The sequence below is a fragment of the Schistocerca piceifrons genome, chromosome 5 (assembly GCF_021461385.2).
Source record: "Schistocerca piceifrons isolate TAMUIC-IGC-003096 chromosome 5, iqSchPice1.1, whole genome shotgun sequence".
Lineage (NCBI taxonomy): Eukaryota > Metazoa > Arthropoda > Insecta > Orthoptera > Acrididae > Schistocerca > Schistocerca piceifrons.
In genome coordinates this window covers 359103865-359125412 of record NC_060142.1, presented here as the reverse complement: position 1 = coordinate 359125412, position 21548 = coordinate 359103865, and positions in this window count along the sequence as shown.

The window sequence follows — 21548 nt, the reverse complement described above, 5'->3', positions numbered from 1 at the left end:
AATTTACCGTACATTTCAAGGCGAGATGCTTATAATAGTTTTCACAACGAAACTTTCGTCTCAAAACCTGGCAGAAAATCCAAAGAGTCTGGTTGTATGTAAAGTGTGCTGGTGGGAGTTACTAAACACAGCCTTTCAAAATTCATTCACCAAGGAAGACAAAGTAAATATTCCTGAATTCAAATTGAAAACAGCTGCCAACATGAGTAACTTAGAAGTAGATATCCTTGGATTAGTGAAGCAACTTCAGTCACTTAATAAAGCAAGTCTTCTGGTCCAGACCGTTTACCAGTTAGGTTCCTTCCAGAGTACGCCGATACAATAGCTCCATACTTAACAACATATACAACTGCTCACTAAACAAAAGATCTGTACCCAAGACTGTAAACTTGAGATAATCTGAGCAGCCATTTTAGGTTGCCTGCAGACGATGCTGTCGTTTATCGTCCAGTGAAGTCAGCAGAAGATCAAAACAAACTGCAAAACGATTTAGAAAAAATATCTGTATGGTGCGAAAATTGACAACTGACCCTAAATAACGAAAATTGTGAGGTCATCCAAATAAGTTCTAAAAGGAGTCCGGTAAACTTTGGTTACATAATAAATCAGTCAAATCTAAAAGCTGTGAATTAAACTAAATACCTAGGAATTACAATTGTGAACAACTTAAATAGGAAATAACACATAGAAAATGTTGTGGGGAAGGCAAAACCAAAGACAGAGTTTTATTGGCAAACCACTCAGAAAATGTAGCAGACCCAGTAAAGATACTGCCTACGCTACACTTGTCTGTCCTCTTTTGGAGTACTGCTGCACAGTCTGGGAGCCTTACCAGATAGGAATAATGGATTACACTGAGAAAGTTCAATGAAGAGGAGTACATTTTGTATTATCCTGATATAGGGGGGAGTACATCATGGACATGATGCAAGATTTGTGATGGACGTCATTAAAACAAAGGTGATTTTCCTTGCAGCGGAATCTTCTCGCAAAATTTCTTTCACCAGCTTTCTCCCCCGTCTGCAAAAATATTTTGTTGGTGCTGACCTACACAGGGAGAAACAAACATCATGCAAAATAAGGGAAATGAGAGGTTGCACAGAAAGATATACCTGAGCCCTTTTCAGGGCCACAGTTAATGATTATATACAGTGTGTCCCATTTATGTTGATCACCCTAAATAACTGTTTGTCCAGATGAAAATTACAAAGTGTTTCAAGCAAATGTTCTTTAGCCATCAGGGGACATCAATCAGCATGACTGCCTTCGTGATAGCTTTGTTTTTTTCAAAGATACGAACGACAGTATGACTTTTTTAAATGGCACCCTGTATTTTTATTCGGTAATTCATTTCCTCTCCTAAAGACCTATTCAAAAATGTATCACAGTGTACCATTCACCGAAACACAATGTTATTAATTACATAACACAACACTGACTTCGAGCCTGGGATAACAAACTCGTCCACCTGCTGGAGTTGTCAGAAAACAAATGAAAACCAAGTAAAAACATAACACAAAATTGACTTTGACTCTCCTGTACCATTGCCCAGGAGTAGAACATTCAAAGGTGCTCAGAGTTGTGACCCTAGACACTGATACAGTGGTGCACTCGTGGAATGAAAGAATTATTCACTGCTTCCAGTGTTGCTTGCTGAAGAGAATTACAAGCAAGCACGGTACGTTCCTGCATGTCCTCTGGAGTTGTTGGAATATTGCGATAGACAACATCTTCGATGCATCCCCAAAGGAAAAAGTCCAGAGGATTTAAATCAGGAGACCTAGCAGGCCAAGTAACTGTTCCTTCTTGACCAATCTGTCTGGCAGGATACCTTCAGTTCAGAACACGACTTGCACATCCATCGTGTTGATACCACATAAGCATTCTGGTTCTTCATCCAGAAGAGGAGGAAGAATTCATCTGAGGAAGTTGGTATACACTGTGATGTTTAGACTACCATTGATGAAATAAGAGCGAATAATTGTAGTACCAAGCATCCCACACCATACGTAACTCTCCATTGACACTGATGTTCCACCTGTCTAAGCCATCATGGGTTGTCGCTGGACCAATAATGCATGTTCCTTGTATTTACCTGTCCTTTGTTGAGAAGGAACATTCAGCAGTAAATAGAACATTGGAAAAGTAGTTCGGGTTGGTGAGGATTTGCCACTGTGCCCACAGACAGAACTGTACACGATTCTGGAAATCATTCCCATGCAATTCTTGATGTAGGTGTACATGCTAAGGATGGAACCGGTGATGCGTAAGAATGCCAATCTCAAGTTCAAGCTGTCATGTGCTCACATGTGGATTCCTAGCAACAGAAGTGAGACCAGTAACCTCGGCAGCTTTGTCTGTACGAGTGCTATGACGATTGCATTGTCGTGGGTTGAAACTTCCCGTTTCCTGAAGCGTCGCAACAAGATGAGAAAAAAGCTGTCGTAGCTTCTTGTCAGGATATCGCTCTCTGTACAGTTCTGCTGCCTGCATAGCATTTCGCCTATCTTCAACAACAACAATAAAAGAAACGTTATGCCGATGCAGTTTGTAGGAAGGACAGCCTTTTCCGTATGCCTACTGTACACAATAGTGTTTAAAAGGACTAAACTACTGTACTAAATGTACCCGCACATAAGAAAACAGTATCGCAATTACTGTTCTGCTGCCTTAAATTCCCCATAGATGAGTAGCATTTCTATCTTCTCTTTGTTAGTGTACATTCTACTCACACAACTCTTCAACTGACGATGGTTGACGGAATGACGAGTGTTCATCCTACTTATGTTTACATTTGTCCTCTATCAGGGTCAGCACATGAACGTGTTCCATTACCTCGAGTACCTGCACTAAGCACTGAGAGTGTCAATGTTAGTGTTGTGTTATGTAATTAATAACGTCGTGTTTCAGTGAATGGTACACTTTGATACATTTTTGAATAGGTCTTTAGGAGAGGAAATGAATTACTGAAGAAAAAATACAGGGTGCCATTTAAAAAAATCATACCACTGTTCATCTTTGTAAAAAACAAAGCTACAACGAAGGCAATCATGCTGATTGATGTCTCCCTGATCACTAAAGAACATTTGCTTGAAACATTTTGTAATTTGCATCTGGACAAACAGTTATTTAGGGTGGTCAAGATAAATGGGACACTCTGTATATTAACATACAAGGCATAACACCAGCCAAAGAAGTAGTGCTACAAGAACTATACAGTCAGCACCAGTGGCATATACTGTGCATACAGGAGACACACAGAAGTTGTGACATGCACGGACCAAAACTAGACGGAATGTGTCTCGCCATTGAAAGACCACATGATAAACATGGAAGTGCTATCTTTGTTCATCCAGGTCCACAGCATTAACAGAGGAAAACAACATTGAAATTCTTACTCTAGAAACAGTTAATTGCACCATAAAATTGCTTTATAAACCACCTGATGCTGAACTCATTGTTAACAAACCACCCAATTTTCTAAATAAAAGTGCAGATTGTGATTGGTGATTTCAACGGTCATAGTACCATTTGGGTCTATGATCATGAAGATGAGAATGGGACAGCAATACACGTATGGGCAGAAGCAAGTCACCTGACTTTAATCCATGATGCAAAACTGCTTTGATCTTTTAACAGCAGCAGGTGGAGGCGAGCTTACAATCCTGACCTAATTTTTTGTAGCAGCAGTATCAGCCAACAATCTATCTGCTCCCTAATACCCAACTCGCAGCATAGACCAATATTATGTCAATTATTTGCTGCTATAAGATGACAGAAGGTATCTTTTCAGAGAAGGTTTAATTTTAAGAAGGCTGATTGGTCAGGTTTTGCGGAATTTCTGGGCATCAAAGTATCTTATATAAAACTAATACCTGAATGCTATGGTACCTATGTGGTGGCTGTAAAGAGATGTTCGAGAATATCTATCCCTCATGGATGTTGAACATCTTATATCCCCGGGCTTACTTCAGACCAAGCCACCCTACTAGCAGAATACAGCTTTGTATTTGAAGAAAACCCTTTCAGTGAAGCAACTGTGGAAGCAGGGAACAAGCTTATTTCCTCAATAAGGGACACGAAATGGGATAAGTGGATACAAACTATAGAAACTTGGATCTGAAAAGAGACAGCCATAAGGCTTGGAGACTTGTGATGCACCTAAAGAATGATCCGACTAAGACCATTAAACATCATAATATCACTCCCAATCAAATAGCACATCAGTTACTGATGAACGGGAAGCCAACACACATATCACAAAAACCAAAATTGCAAAGGGAAGAGCAAGAGGAGAGTAATGACCTTACATCATCATTCAGCATGGAAGAACTGCAGAAGACTATCAAACAAAGTAAAAAAGGCAAATCAGCTGGCTTGGATGATATATGAACCGAGCAAAGCAAAAACTTCGGTTTAAATACAAAGAAATGGATTCTCCAACATTTTGATAACTGTGTAAGCAGAAACCAAATTCCAAAGATATGGCACAAGTGATTGTTTTGCTGAAACCAGGCAAAGAAGGAAATGATCCAAAGAATTTTAGACCAGTTGCAGTACTATGTCATCTTTACAAATTGCTGGAAAGACTGATTTTACATTGCCTATCACCTGCAATTGACCCCTCACTTATACCTCAGCAATCTGGATTTCATCCAGATAGAAGCTGTACTGGAAAATTGCTAAACCTCACACAGTTTATAGAAGATAGCTTTAAAGCTTAACACATGACTGGAGTGGCATTTGTCGACTTATCAAAGGCTTTATGATACAGTCAGTCACCAGATACTACCAGTCAAGATCTACAGTCTGACCAAAGATTTAGGTCAAACCAGACCCACTGCCTCCCTTCTGCAGAATTGCAGGTTCTTCGTAGACTCAAGGACAGCGCAGTTGATGGAGACTACAGAAGAATGGCCTCCCACAAGGAAGTGTTTTGGCACCAGCTCCATTTAATAGGTACATGAATGACCAACCTATAGCCCCAAACACGAGGAGCTTCTTATATGCTGATGACCTCACTCTAGCCACCCAGAGTACAGATTTTGAATCAGTGGAGAACAACCTCACGAATGCCCTTGAAGATCTGTCCAGATCCAACAACACAAACCAGCTTAAACCAAACCCTTCAAAGACCGAAGTGTGTGTTTTCCATCTGACAAATAAGGAAGCCACTTGCAAGTTGAAAATAGTATGGTCAGGTGTCAAACTGGAACTCTACGAGACTCCAAAATACCTGCGAGTGACACTTGACAGATCTCTCATTTTCAAAAAGCACAGCATGAAATGCAAGTTGAAAGTTGCCACCAGGAACAATCTCCTATGGAAACTGGTCCGATCACAGTGGGGTAGACAACCTGAAACAAATGAACATCTGCAATGGCACTATGCTATTCTGCAGCAGAGTATGCCTGTCCTGTTTGGTATAATTCAACTCATGTCAAACAGGTGGATGAAGCTCTCAATGAAACCTGCAGAATTATAACAGGCTGATTGAAATCCACTCCAGGCGAATGGCTTTACCACCTCGCAGGAATAGCACCACCACCACCTGTTCGAAGAGAGATAGCTGCGAACAAGGAAACAAAGGCAGTGGAACAGGAAATTACCCATCCTCTGTAAGGGCATGAACTGCATCCGCAATGACTGAAGTCAAGGAAGGGTTTCCTTAGGATATCAAAGGAACTTAGAACTACTGCTGAAAAAGCCAGGTTACAACTGTGGAGGACTACGACCTACTTACCCCTGGCTGGAAAAAGAGTTGTTGAAGCTTTACCTCCAGGCCATGACAGGGATTGGAAGTCCCTGAATAGACAGAGATCCAGAGTTGGAAGATCAAAAGTTAACTTGGCAAGATGGGGATACATGATCCAAATGATATTCAGTGTGACTGTGGAGAAGAACAGACAGTTCGGCACTTGCTTCTGTGTCGATAGTGCCCAGTCTCCTGCACAGAACATGATCTTCAACAAGCAACAGAAAATTCACTGGAAGTGGCCAAGTTGTGGTCAAAAGTAATGTAACCATAACTGTGTAAAGTGTATGTACGTGTACCTGTATGTTTCTGACATGAGAATAATGATAACAGAAAGATATAGGTGTTCCTTTTTTCTACACACTGTTTGAGATTGCAATAACAGAGAATTATTGTGAAGGTGGTTCAATGATCCATCTGCCAGCCACTTAAGTCTGATTTGCAGAGTATTGATGTAGATGAAGCTCCAAGAGAATTTGACACACATATATACCAGTCAAGAAATGTTGGGAAGGATCATAACTTTGTTAAATTTTGACAAGATGTTGAGTAGATTGAAAAGTGAGAAAAGAAATTAAGTCTCAGTGCACAAATTTCAAGAACAATGCAGACTTTCTGTAGAAATAGCAAAAGTACCAGCCAAAGAAAAAACAGAATGAAAGAACTTTGGAGACACACAGCAGATTCAGCCTATGATGTTTATGTACAAAATTTCAGAAAGAAAGGAAAAGATTACTATAAATGAAGACTATTGAGATAAAGTAAGACATTGATGAGAGAAGCAGGACACACAGAAATTACTTATTGCAGTGTATTGTAACGCAAAAATATCATTTAACAAGAAATAAAGGAAAATTAATGATAAAAAGAGCATAAAATTTACTGCATGGAAACGTTTACAAGCAAAATCAAAACGGAGAATGATATAATTTGTTCAAAAGTCATATTGCACCACTGTCACGACTTGCGTAGGAGCATGTAGAGGAACTGTGACCTAAGTTTAAAAGAGTAGCTGACTATGTACTTATGTATCTGGTAGAACAGTTCATGTTGGGGGGACCCTGCATAGTATACAATCTCTGAAGGGACCTTCTAAAGGAACAGTAGCTATTAAAAAGTAAATGAAAAATGAACCACAGTCCCATAAATAGATAAATGCTAAACCAAATATCTGTAGCAGAACCTAATCAAAAGACTTTAATTTATCCATTTTACTTGTAGTTGAGTTGGCTATGGATTATAATATTTTAAGAAAGACCTCACAAAACCAAATGAAATTGTGTTCATATATAAAGACCGTCAGTGGCATCACAGTTAAAAACCTTATACTCATGGATGGCATAGGCACTGAAGCTGAAGGTAATAAAGCAAAAGTAAGCGTGCTGATTTCGGTTCTCAAACGTTCATTTATTAACAAGGGGAGGTCACGACGCTGAGATCACGGATTTACTTCAAAATTTGTACACCTTTAGTAGGCTATTAAAACAATATAATGTGCAAGTAGAAATGTCCACTACTCTGGCAATTCTGAGAAAATCGCAAGAAAAGTTTTATGCCTCTGTTATGTGGCTTATGTATCTGTGCGTAGGTGCCGGACATTAGAGTCCATGGTGGTTAAGTTATTAGCATTTGAGCTTTGTGAGTTGAATGTGTATGAGGTGACAATTCAACTCCCCCCTGAACTGAATTATTAATCTTCCCCCCCCCCCCCCCCCCCCCCCCCCCCCCCCCCCCCATCGCTGGTCAATTTATTTGATTTATATGACATTTAAGAGGCAATGCAATAATAAAAAAACACATGTATTTGCATGAAGTTTCAATTTATGTTTTCCATGTCTGCATGACAAATACCATCTTGGAAAATGTGATGCCGACAGCACATCTGACAAGAAATTTCACATTATCCTTGTGTTCTGATTGTCAATAACGTCATTCTCATCATTGTTTATCAAGGTTTGACTTGGGATTTCAAAGCCTGTCCCTTGTCCTCGAAAATTTAATTAGAAATAGTAAATAGTCAAATAACAAATGAAATTCACTACAACTTTATGAAAACACATATGGTCTGTTTTTGTTTTTTGTCATTATATTACCTCTCAAATGTCATAAATTAAATAATGTGACCAGTGATGAAAAAATAGATTAAAAAGTAAGTATTACCAGGATTCAAACTGCCACTTCATCCATAACTCACTCGCAGAGCGCAAACGCTACCATTTGACCACAATGATTCTTGACATCTGGCAGCTTCGCACAGCTACAACGGTTACATCATACATGCATAAAACTTCTCTCACGATTTTCTCAGGATTGGCAGAGTAGTGCATCTTACTACTTGCACACTATGGAGTTTTCGTGGCCTACTAAAGGTGTACAAAGTTGGAAGTAAAACCATGACCCCAACGTCATGGCGTCCCCTTGTCAGTAAAATACAGAATCACTGCTCCAGTTAATTTCCACTTCATTGTAAAGATGAGTTATATTAAACAATGGAAAGTCCAGGTTGGAATATCAACAATGTTATGAAAATGATAGACTGCCACTCATCATAAAGATCACATGTTGAGTTGCAGACAGGAATGATGAAAAAAACTGTACATGAGAGCTTTTGGTCAAACTGTACACGAGAGCTTTTGGTCAAAGCCTCCTTCATAAATGATAAACACACACACACACACACATGACTGCAATCTTTGGCCTCTCGGGCTAGAATGCCAGCATTCTTTACCGTAGAAGGCTTTGAGTGAAAGCTCTTGTGTACAGTCTTTTCACTGTGCCTATCTACAAGTCAACGTGTCATATTTATGCTGGGTAGCAATCTTTCCTTTTTGTAATATTGTTTATATTAATATCAGTGGCATAAGTACTGAAAAAAATTAAACAAAGCTCCAGGGCCCAATGAAATCTCTATCAGATTCTAAACAAAACATTTTCTGAGTTGGCCTCTCATTTAACTATAATGTCCCATAGACCCCTATAACATGAACCTGTCTCTTGTAGTTGGAAGAATGTAAACAGCACCTGTCTTCAAGAAGCTTCCTAAAACCACTGTCCAATATCTTTTACACCCATCTGTTGAAGAATCTTAGAACAAATTCTGAACCCTCAAATATAATGAGGTACCTAAGTCATAATAATTTCCACCATGCCAACGACCATGAACTCTCAAAACATTGATCACATGAAACCCAAATAAAACATTTGACTTGGTAACAAACTAGTATTTATTAACAAAGTATCATTAAATAGGGCACCAAACAAAATTTGTGACTGGATTGAGGATTTCTTGGTAGGCAGGATACAGCATGTTACATTGGTTGGAGAGTTATTGACAGAACTAGAAGTAACTTCCAGTGTGCTCCAGAAAAATGTGTTATGATGTGTTTTGATTCTTGTTCTTCACATTGTACATTAATGAGCTGCAGCAGTATTAATACTAACCTCCAACTTTTTGCAGTTCAAGCACAGCATGATCACTGCCTGAAGAAATCTGCACAGATATTCAGTCAAATTTTGATAGGATTTCAAGGATGTGAAAAGATTAGCTTCTTGCTTTAAATGTATAGAAAAGTAAACTTGTGCACTTACAGAGTGAGTCACAATTGGAATCAGTCAAATCATACAAATAATGGATGACAGTTTGTAGATATATATGAAATGGAATGATCACATAGCTTCCATTCCAGTAAGCAGGCAGTAGACATCCGTTCATTTGTAGAATACCGTATAGTACTCTCCGGGGATATTTTAACATATTCAAAGAGGGTCAGTATGTATGGTCAAAGGTTTGTTTGATTCTTAGGAAACTGAAAAAGCTGAACTGGCAGATGCAAGAAGATAGACACTAAGTATCCCATGAAAAATTACTCACATAGTTTTAATAAACAGGTATAAGAGATAAATCTTGAAATATACTGCAACCTTTTTTGTATTGCTCTCATACAGACCACAAAGACAAAATTGGAGCACAAAGGCATTTAAGCAATCATTATTCCCACACTCATACACAGAAGGAATGAGAAGAAACCCCAGTAATTGGTATAATGGGACACACTCTCTACCCTATACTTCTTAGTGGTTTGCAGAAGGTAGAAGTAGATGGACAAAACGCAATATTACATGACAGCAGTTGATTCCTTAAGAGCTAAATTTCTTTTTCCATAGGTTCCGCCTTGAGCAAACACATTTTTTCTTATTTTCTATTCACTTTTTCTTATTTTCTATTCAAACATGTTTCAGTGAAATTACAGCTTCATCAGTAGGATTTTCATTTGCTTTATTGTAAACACACTATCATTTCTGAGCTTCTAGTATATGTTAAGAACAAAGGAAATAAACAAAACCCACTTATGATGCTGTAACTTCTGTGAAACAAGAAAAAATTGTGTTTCCTCAAGACAGTACCTGTGCAAAAACAAACTTATTTGTAAGCAAACATGGACACAAGAGTAAGCTTCAATGTCCAGATGAGTGCTGTAAGAGACTTTTCACTATTTGACAACAGTGATGAATTTCTGGATTTTATTATTTGACTCCACTGATTTTATTTCCTGATGAAGTAAATGTTCTTATAAAACTGACAATTCTCTATGGACCAAAACAGGTAGTTGAATAAAACAACTGTGTCAGTGCTCTTGGAGGTAAATCATGATGTTCTTCAATGAAAGATACTCTAAAAATAATTAACAGCAAAGTATTAGACTCTTGAATTTCAAAACAGGTTATCTGACGCACACAATTTCACACATTTAAAAAATCAGAAATTGGCGTTTAAGCGTAAATAGATATGTTAAGGGCATAGATTTTGCATTTAAACTGTGTTGTTACATTACATTATCATGCCAAAGAGTCAACTGTATAAAGTTCTGTGAATTTTGTCACAACTAAAGTTATTAACAGTCAAGTCTTTGCAGACTGATGACCTACTTTGTAATAATAATGAATCTTCTTATCAGTAAGTTTATCGCCATGAGAGTTTTTAGAGACAATAAACTTGCATTTATTGAAAAACTTGCAACATTGAAAGTGTCATACTGATTATTTAAAATTTCTCTAAGCACCTATCAGTTCAACCAATGGACAAAAAAGGAAAACATTCACCGAGGCAATTTAAGTGAGTAATCTTACAGATCATCATGACAAATGTAGTCTGTAGAAGTGTAAACAGACGTAAAATCTTATTGTATTCAATGCTATTGGTCAACTATTATGGAATTGGAGTTCACATCTCCTGGCAATGTAATGACAATACTGTGTCACTAGAGAAAGTGAATTTTGGTAGGGACTAATTTTAGAATTCTTTTGAAGACATGTTTTATGGGTAGTGTCTCTGACTAGTAACCAAAATGTCCTGAGTCCCGGGTTCAAACCCACCCACTGTTTAAGTTTTGAATAAATTAATCAACAATGGAAGCCAAGGCTCTCAGTATAAGGAATCACCAACATTCTACCAAAGGGATTGTCAAAGTGGACAGAGTTTCATAGCAACCTGTTGCCCTTGGGGTGGAAAAACTGCCTATCAAACATGAAATTATCAGCAATGATCATAGCATGAAGATACAGAAGACAATGGAAACCATAGCATTAAAGATGCACAATATGTATCCATGGAACAGTGGCCTGTAACTGAAAAAGTGTCATCATGGTCTCTCGATTGGTGAAAGGTTAATGGTTATTCCCACATTAAGACCTCTGGAACGGGACTGTCCCCACAGAGATAAGCATGAGAAAAGGATTGAAAACCAATCACAAAATGTCAGAAATTTAAACATAGTAGGGAAGCTAGAAATTCTGAAAAGGGAGCTGCAAAAGCCCAGTCTAGATATAGAGTGGTCAGTGAAGTAAAATAGAAAGAAGAAGGATTTTTGGTCAGACAGATATAGGGTAATGACAATAGTATCAGAAAATGGTATAACGAGTGTAGGATTTGTTATGAACGGGAAACTAGGGCAGAGAGTAAGTTACTGTAAACAGTTTAGTGTGTTGTTATTTTTTCAATTGCTTGTTCAATTTGTTCTGTGAAAAAGGAGCTAACTCATAGAAAGATTTAACTGTAATCTCTTCATCATTGATGCTATGAAAATAATCAAGTTTTTCTTTTGCTGTTGTATAATATACTGCAGTAAAATTTTGCTCAATGTGGTTAATTAACAAGTCTTATTACTTTTGTCATAACTTTCTCCAGTCTATATAGGAAAAAAATTATTGTTAAACAAAGAGAATCACAGAGCTCGCCCTGTCTAAATCTTTGGAATGTGATGGGTGCCAGACAAGTCACACAGTATAAGGAATGGCACTTCAAAAAGGAGTAAGCTACAGGAAAACATGATTAATAAACAATATGCACAGAAACCAGCATGGAACAGTAAGAATGGAAGACCAAGAATGAAGCGCTACGATTAAAACAGGTGTATGACTGGAATGTAGTCTTTCAATCCATTGTTGCAAATCTATGCACTGAAAATGCAACATCATTAGTGAATTTGTTGACTCTCTTACAAGTGATAACTTGAGCCATAACACCTCATTTTGGTGACCAAGGTGAAGGATGTGGCACTAAAAAGAGGTATTTTGCAATAAACAAAAGAATTTTCAAGAAATAACAGAAGAATATATGATGCTACCGAGAGCAACCCAGGCAAGCAGGCAAAGAAGATACAGGCAAGCATGTGCTGTAGTGTCAACCAATGTAATTACAATATTTAAGAAGAATTAATTCTATGATTTGGGAAAAACCTAGTAAGTGTGAATTATCACAACAGAAGAAGTAAAAGAGATCAGCTGACTATAGCAACCAGGTCAACAGTGGGAAACATTTACGTGTTGAAATATCCATCAGCACGTTAGTCAAAAAACATTACATCAATGAGACAGACAATTTCAGTGTGCTGATTCTGAGACCACGAATGCAGAAGCGATCTCTGAGAGTGAAGAGTGACTCTGCAGCACCCGACCAATGCAAGAGTGTCACAGCTTTACTGCTCAGGGTGGCCACTTACTACAAGATAACTACACAGCAGCATATCACGACACTGCTTCGCCAACACATGGTGCAGCAGCAGCATGCAGTGTGCTCAATTAGGTGAACTGTAGACAGCCCCAAGAGTTTTTTTTTTTTCCAATATACATTCTGCTAATCCTTTGTGTTGGTATCACAACAGAATCAAAGGATTTCAGTGTTCTTGAGTATACATACATATTCTTGTCATTATTGTATGTCATCTACCACCAAAAACATAGGAAGCAGTCAAGCCAAAATAACAGAAAAATTGAAAAAATGGAAAATCTAGATAAATTATCAAAGAATATCACAAATCTAAAAACACAAGATGAGGAGTTAGCTATAAAATTAGACTGTTCAAATAGTAAATTTTCCAATATAAATGCAACCTTAGATTGGCTAAGAGTTGCGCACTGAAATAGGAAAACAATGAAATTTAGTAGAGGAGGAGGTGGAATAGCAGTTTAAAGAGGTAAAGGATAGATTTAAGACATCAAATGACCAAATCTCAGATACACATGGCTGGGTAAAGATGTCAGAAAATAGTAAAGAATTGGTTACAGTAAATAGTGACACAAATCTTTAATTAGTGTGGGAGGACAGGTACAGTAATTTGTGGAGCTGAAAGTGCAAGAAAAAGCAGATTTGGTCAGCACTGCAACTAACTCTGTGGGCAAAACAGTATCATTAATAAACTACCACATATTTCTATAGGACTCTCTCTCCCCCCCCTGGAAGTTATGGATAATAATTTTACTGGAGAACTGCTATTAAAATTATTCACATTGCTACCCATAAAAGAACTGGAGGAATTACACAATATGGTTGATGAAAGTCTGCACAGACAAGCAAAATTAAGGGTGAAGAAATATAGCAAAAGTGCAAATACATCTTCATTTAATGTAGATGAATTAGTACTGGTTAAGGATTATTAGCCGAGTTCAAATACAAAGAAAGTGATTATTTAATGTAGATGAATTAGTACTAGTTAAGGATTATCAGCCAAGTTCAAATACAAAGAAAGTGATTATTTAATGTAGATGAATTAGTATTAGTTAAGGATTATCAGCCAAGTTCAAATATAAAGAAAGTGATGAGTAAATTTTTTCCAAGATATTGTGGAACATTTCAAATAGTGAGTATTCCACGCCCTAAAGCAGTGTTTTTGGTGGACCCCAAAGCAGAGCCAGAAAAAGGATTGTATAATGTTAATATGATACAGAAATTTGAATCCCCAGAAGAGATGGCAAACTCAGCAGAGTAATGTCCATCAACAGTCCCTGCTAATTGTTTCATTACTTCACATTTAGTTTTCCATGGAGCAATTTCTTCCTCTTCAACCATTCTACTGCTATAACTTACATTCCTCTTTTACTGTCTCTGAAATTTGAGTATGAAGAACATACATTATTAACTAAAAATCATAAGCTCTATCTGAGTACAAGGAAAGTAATCTTGCATTTTGGCAGCCACATTGAAAAATAGATATGCCATAGTTACAGACAGCATGAGCTAGCTGTGCTCAGCAGCCACCAGCATGCCCATAGATTTATTGTTAGGCAAAAGTTTGGCAATGATGCAACACTCATGAGCACCCACAAGACAAAGCGGAGACCAGTCCAAGCATAGCAACAGAATGGTGTAGATGCTTCTCCATCCATGAGTCTGATTCTGCTTGTCATGGGCCACATGAGTCAAGCTCAACATGAGCTTGCCACAATGCATATGGAGTTATTATTCATCCATCTCATTACACTGCAACTGCAAAGTACACAGCATCCTAAGAGTTGGGAAGATGGTTATTGATTTCGTCTGCACGTGCGTCCATTCCTTTACCATAGTTACATGATCGGACAAAGTGCTCGATCACTGAGAAGTGTACATTGCCCAGGAAAAGTGTTGGAGCACACCTATTCTGCAGTGCCCATTACTGTGGTCAAGTGACTGCCAGAGGACAGACTTTCCTTATTCAGGGTGTATATGTGGAAAAGGGAAGAAAATTCCCAGATTTTTCCCGGATTTCCCAGTTAAAAATACACTTTCTCCTGGATGAAAACACACTTTTTCCGTGTTATTAAGTGAATGTAAATTTTCCCTCAGAACTGTAAAACTTATCAATCCTTCGAATGGTTATGTTTTTATACACGGGCATAGAATTTCTCAGCACTTTAGAAAACGAAACTCAGGGAAGAAAACTCCTTTTGGAAAGATTTTTGACGTGCAGCAACTCATTTTTGATTCTTTATTATGGCATAATGCCATACGTGCTAGAAGATGAAAACATGCCCTTGAAATGCAGCGAGCAGTTGAAATTAGCCAATAGTGTGGGACTAAACACTTTGTTTCAAACACATTGACTGCCTCAGTGAAAAGATTAATAAAAACCAAATTTCTTTAGTAAACCGACAAAAATAACTTCATTGTTCTACAAGGCAATTATTGCATGGCTGTCAGAAAAGTGGAAATAAAATAAAATCTGAAACTAATAACATATATTAGCCTTCCGCAATTATGTGAATGTATTTTAATTCACTTGATAGCTCCTGGCCACAGAAATACATTTTGTTTTCATTTGACGTGAGAACAGTAAATGAAGAGGAAACAGCAAAATCACTAAATGTAAACATGGGTCATGCGGAGACTACACACTTCCCCACTGTAACTCAGACTGCTCTGGGCATCAGCCTCGGATCTACGATATTTCCAAACCGGAGCAATACTAAGATAGTCACCTCCCCCCTCCCTCGTGCATTTGAGATAAGACGTCAAAAATTTTGAAAAATCAAATTTTCAAAAACATGTTCATTTTGTAGCGAACATGTTTCTGAAGGGTCTCATACATAAAACATATATGTTCAAGGAAATGTATGACATGTTATTTGGTCTTAAGTATGCCAGGGTGCAGTGCCACCCCTCTTCACACAGCATTCTTCTATCGCACGTCACTGTATTTTGCTCCGTGGAATTGAAATATGTGTATATTTTGTTCTGGGGATGCCATCAAGCTATATACAGGACAGTGTGGGGGGGGGGGGGGCAAAGAAAAAAAAAATACTGGATGGAATTATTTGTAACCGGGAGAACAAGAACTCTTCAGGAAATTTGTGCAGTCTTTATTGCCTGTTAGCTAATAACTTTCTGTTTTGGGTGACATAAAAAGGAATATAGGATACATAAAACCAGTAAAGACAAGAGACAAGCTATACAGCACACATTTCTTCAATCCTTAGCTGCTAGCATTGTTTTCTCTCTAATCTCGCTGCAGCTTTACATGGCGTGCTTTCCTTTCTTGGCAAGAATCTATTACCTCATCAAAGTTCGTCAAATGTTTTGCTACATGAAAAATCGAAATATCGTTATCTAATACTGCGTAAGCTGTTAATACAAATAGTTCCCAAGACTGGTGTGGTTTCTCAATCTGATTATGTCTATTTTGTCACTGTCTGCTAGATAAAACAAAATAGGCCTTTCAAACACTACAGAAATTGTAACACACACCCAAACAAACGAGACTGTTTTGGCGCAAATGGTCGTTTTTATAACAGGACAGAATATAATTCATGAAGACCAACATAAAATGCCTGTTACGCCTACAACAAGCAAAAACCTTTATGTTCGAAAATAGTTTCTCATTTCATTCAGTTTCTCGAGCCTGAGATCGAAAAGTAGTAGTTAAGAGATTTTTATATAAATTTGGAATCATCATATTCTTCTCTAATTTGTGTGATGTCCCATTTCTTCTCCTTCCTCATTCTAACAATCTTGTCATGACTGATTCTGAAACTATTCCTACCTTTGTCAAAACTTATTCACCGGTTAACTTCACTAACTGTGCCAAATTCACCAGTTTAGTTATCCCTAATTATTCTCCAGTTAGGTGGTGCCAAGTCGCCTCAGACTGCACAGCTTATAATCCATTCAGAAATCAACTTACAAGTGTGTTCAAAAACCAACAGGGATGGGCATCAAAATCATATGAGTAATCGATAGACCAACGTGTGCTGGATGCTAGGAGCTTTGTGAAACAAAGTTTTTTCTCCTCATAAATATGAATTTGGCTCCCCCTCCCCCCCCCCCCCCCCCCCCCCATAGATCCGGGCCCGCTGCACGTGCGTGAATCTGGCAGCTTGGGTGCGGTAGTAAAATGTTGCCGGTTGCATCTAGCTGCTTGCTGTGACTGTTTACACAGCCAACAGCCACATTTCTGTAGCCAGACATGGGAGAAGGTACTACTGATACACCACTCAACTGAGCATGTGCATGAATCCGTAACAGGTAAAACCAATCTAATGTAAACAGTTGTGACGTCACGCTCATCGGAGGCAATTTGTTGTTATGTCATACTACGTAGTCTTCCTAACGCCTTTCACACATTTTGCTGTTGGCAAACGCTTGTATGAGCACTGTGTTTTGTTGTTGTATATGGCACATTTCCTTTGCAATTTATGTTTTATTTTCGTTTTTTTTTCTCGTTCAAGTTTTATTGTTGCAGTATTATCCTGAAGTATTGAGATACAGTAATATCCTTTTTTAGAGTATTGATTCTTACCAGTCAAAATTACAAAAATTTACCTGAAAACTAAAACAACGAGAAACTCCCGAAATTCTACAAAATTCCCGGTTTTTCCCAGGTTTTCTCCTGGATGAAAAAATTCGCGGGTTTTTCCTGGATCTCCCGGTTGTCCTGGGTCGTATACACACTGCTTTGGAAAACATTGTTAATCGATTGTGTATTCCTTTTTTGTGACTAAATATATCATTGTGCGGATGTAAATTCTCTTTGTCAATTACTGTCAATACATCCTACGTCCTGAGCACAGAGTGTGGATGCATCAGTAAATCTGGCCCACTGCACCACTAAGTTGCAGGCAGCAATCCATGCATTCCCACTTCACTGGTGACCCCAGTGCGATCAGTAGTATAAACATTTGGCAACAAACTCTCATCAGCTTGTGCGATGCAGAACCACAAGTGGAGAGGCATTGATATCCTCTTGTGTAAACAGTTCCTGATAGGCGAATAAACAATTCTGTGCTTGTCCATTGTCATGCATGAAAATATTTGTACTCCGTACATTTATTACTATCTTTATGTGTGTCTTTTGTGTTGAGCTGTTTTTATTGTGTATGTTTCCTTTGTGAGAGAATCTGACCCAAAGCAAAGACGACAATCTTAGAAGAACTGCAAAAGACTTTAGAAGATCTGCTGGTGTGCAACCTGAGGCTGGAGAGCGAGTTAAAGGCACAGCCTGCATGCATGGACTCCGCCCTGTGAACCATTCCTGTGGTTCAGCCAAGCAGAAGTGGTCTTCTTGAATAAAAACCACCTCACCAAATTTGGGCACATTGTGAGCCAGATTGACCAGAACTACACTGCCTAAGTTCGGGACATAATTACTGCCCCTCCTATGCAGACCCCATGTTAAAGGAACAGTTGACCTGTCACTTTTAATCATTGCAAGAGTAAGAAGTGCACCAGTTGCTGTGCCAACAGGAATGCAGTGACAGAACGTCCTGCACTATCTGCAGAGTCTAGAAAAATACAACATGGTTCCGGACTTGCTGTCGCATGCTACCTGGTTGTGCATCCTCCCAGTATTTGTGTAAGCTGTGATAGCCATGCAGACTGACATTCAGCTGGACGCTGTTGCAGACTTGGCCAATTGAGTGCACAATGTTCTGACAATGGTGCCCTGTATCGCAGTCGCAATAGCCTATGACACTGTTCCTCCACCTCTATCCCAGCAGGCACCTCCAGCACCCACTGTATTGGCCACCGATCTGCACCAACTAGTTCAGAACTGGGCCACACAGGTGATAGCACTCAGCACGCAGGTCAATTGGTTGGTGTTCTCGCATATAGTGGGCAGCAAGCATCATAGCAGCAGCCAATCCAGCTGCACCAACTGCTCTAGTGGTACCTTATCAGTGTCAGGTCAGCTGCCAAATGACTTCTGCTGATACTACGCCCATCTTGGCAATGACGTGACGGAGTGCAGGCTGCCCTGTTTGCTTCCAAAACCAGCTGCAACCAGGCTTAGACACACCTAACTGCAGTGAGATATCTAAATCAAAGTATCTCTTCATGGCAGAACAGGCCGACTGTGGCTGATATCTGGTAGACATGGGTCCTGACCTCTCAGCTTAGGGACTGCAGGACGACCATGGTGCTATCTCCCATGGTTTCGAATAATTTGACACTAGAAACATAGCACACATCAACAAAATTTGGACCTTGGACTATGTTTCACATTCATGTGGACCTAAAATGTGGCTGACATTAATGAGCCAATCCTGGGTGCGGATTTCCTTGGACACTACAAGTTGCTTGCTGATATCACAAGTGCCCAGCTAATAGATGCAACCCATGTCTGAAGATAGCAGGACAGAGGCAGCAGACCACTTTCTTCAGTGTGAAACCAGTCAAGTACCCTGGAGTTTACACCAACATGTCTGGAGATTACAGGACCACCTGATTCTCCAAGAGTCCTTGAAACATTTGATGGTCTACTGCATCATAACTATACCCAGTCCTCCCATTTCCTGCTGTCCAAGTCAACTCGCACCTGGTCGGCTCACTGCAGTGAAGGCCACATTCGAGGCCATGCAGCAACAAGGCTTTGACTGACCATCGAGCAGCTCATGGTCCTCTGTCTTGAACTTCGCCCCCAAAAAGAAAATTCGTGATGCCAATGTGGGGACTATTATGCCCTGAATTCATGAATGTTGCGAGACTGATATCCGGTGCCGCACATTCAAGATTTTATCCACACCTTGGCGGGCTCAGTAATTTTCAGCAAAGCTGATGGTGTGAAGGTGTTCATGCAAATTCCAGTGGCCTTAGAAGACATTTTAAAAAAAATGGCAACTGACACGTCATTTGGGCTCTTCGAGAGCAAGTATACGATGTTCAGCATTTGGAATGGTGCCCAGATTTGGCAGCGTTTCCCGGACCGCTTCTTGCAATGTTTACCATGTTCTTTCACATATCTCGATGATGTCTTGGTCTTCTCAAACTCACCTGATCTCCACTGCCACCTCATAGCAACTGTCTGTCAGCACCTCAGTGAGGTCGGTATCATTATTAACCCCAGGAAGTGCACATCTGGTGCCACAGAAATAGTGATTCTTGGGCACTTAATCATGCTGAGCAGATCCATATCAGTTCTGAACAAGATACAGGCAGTATTAAACATGCTGCACCCATAGATGCATAAAGAGTTATGGCACTACCTCAGGATACTGAACTTTTATTGGGGCCACCTTCTTAATGCTGCCACTATGCATGCGCTGCTAACAGCATCATAGGGAAGAACACCTGTGCACTAGATGAACACAATGGAAAAAGCTTTATTAAAACCAAAAGAAACCTTGCAGAAGTGATACTGCTTGCACACCTAGTGTACACTGCTGAACTGACAATGACTGTGGATGCTAGCTGAACTGCCATAAGCACAGTGCTTCAACAGCAAATTGATAGTAGCTGACAACCAGTCGGCTTCTTGCTGTGGAAGCTATCAACATTGCAACACCCTTGGATTGCCTTTTAATGTGAAATGCTTGCAGTGTATGAGGCAATAAAATACTTCTGCCCATCAGAAGAAGCCCTTTTGCTCAATATTTGCACTCACCACAAGCCCATCATACATGCATTCCGGCAGTTGCAATACACGTTGCAGTTCTCCACAGACATTCACTATATTTCTGGAACAGACAATATCATTGCTGACGGTTTGTCTTACACTTGTGCCATTGTTTCTCCTCCTGTGAACTTTGAGGACACTGCCCAAGAACAGTAGTGCAACAATCAACTGGACAGCCTCCACCATGATGCCTCCAGTGGCCTATGACTCAAACTAGTGCCCCATTCCCAGCTCCACCCATAAGATTTGGTGTGTCGTATCTACAGGCACCACCACCCATTTCTCCCAGAGAAATTCCTGTGCAGTGATTTTGACCACATCCATGGACTACCACACTGCAGTGTCAGCACTAACCTGTCACTCGTTGCTGCATGCTTCATTTGGCCAGGACTCTGTAAAGACTGTCATCAATGGGCATGCACCTGCATAACATGCCAATGGCCAAAGTCAGGAGGCACATCCGTACACCTGTTGCTGCCTTTTCCAATGCAACACACTGCTTTGCGCATGTCCATGTGGACATTGTGGGCCCACTTCCTTCTTCCCATGGCAAGTGGTACTTGCTAATAATGGAGGACCAGTTCACTCATCAGCCACTGGCAATGCTGATAGCTGACATCACCACTGAGATCATTGCCACAACCCCTGTTGACACCTAGCACACTTCGGACACCCCAGTCACTACACAACAGACCAAGGATGCCAGTTTGACTGTGCATGCACTGTTCATTCCAAGTCACACGACTGTGTAGTGTGCAGCTGCACAGAACCACTATCATTGACACTCGATAGTAGTACTGCCATGATAAGCTTTTTGTGGTTGACAGTGCAGCTGGAGGAACAGGCTATGGTAACACAGTTATCACGTTCATTTATATTGCGAGTAATTTTCCCACATGCAAAAGGTCAATTGTACATGCTACTGGTGGATGCTATTCTGAAACAGAATACCATTTCAGAGCTTTGTAAATTAATTCTTAAAGAAGGGATCAGAGTCTGCTTGAAATAAAGTTTGATTAATGAATACTGTTTAAGGGTGCAAGGAGTGCACAAGAATTTGACCCTGTACCTTGAAAATATTCACATTTTCTGTGCTGCCTTAAATTTAAATTGTGAGAACTTAAGGTTTTAAGCAAAATATGACAGTGCAG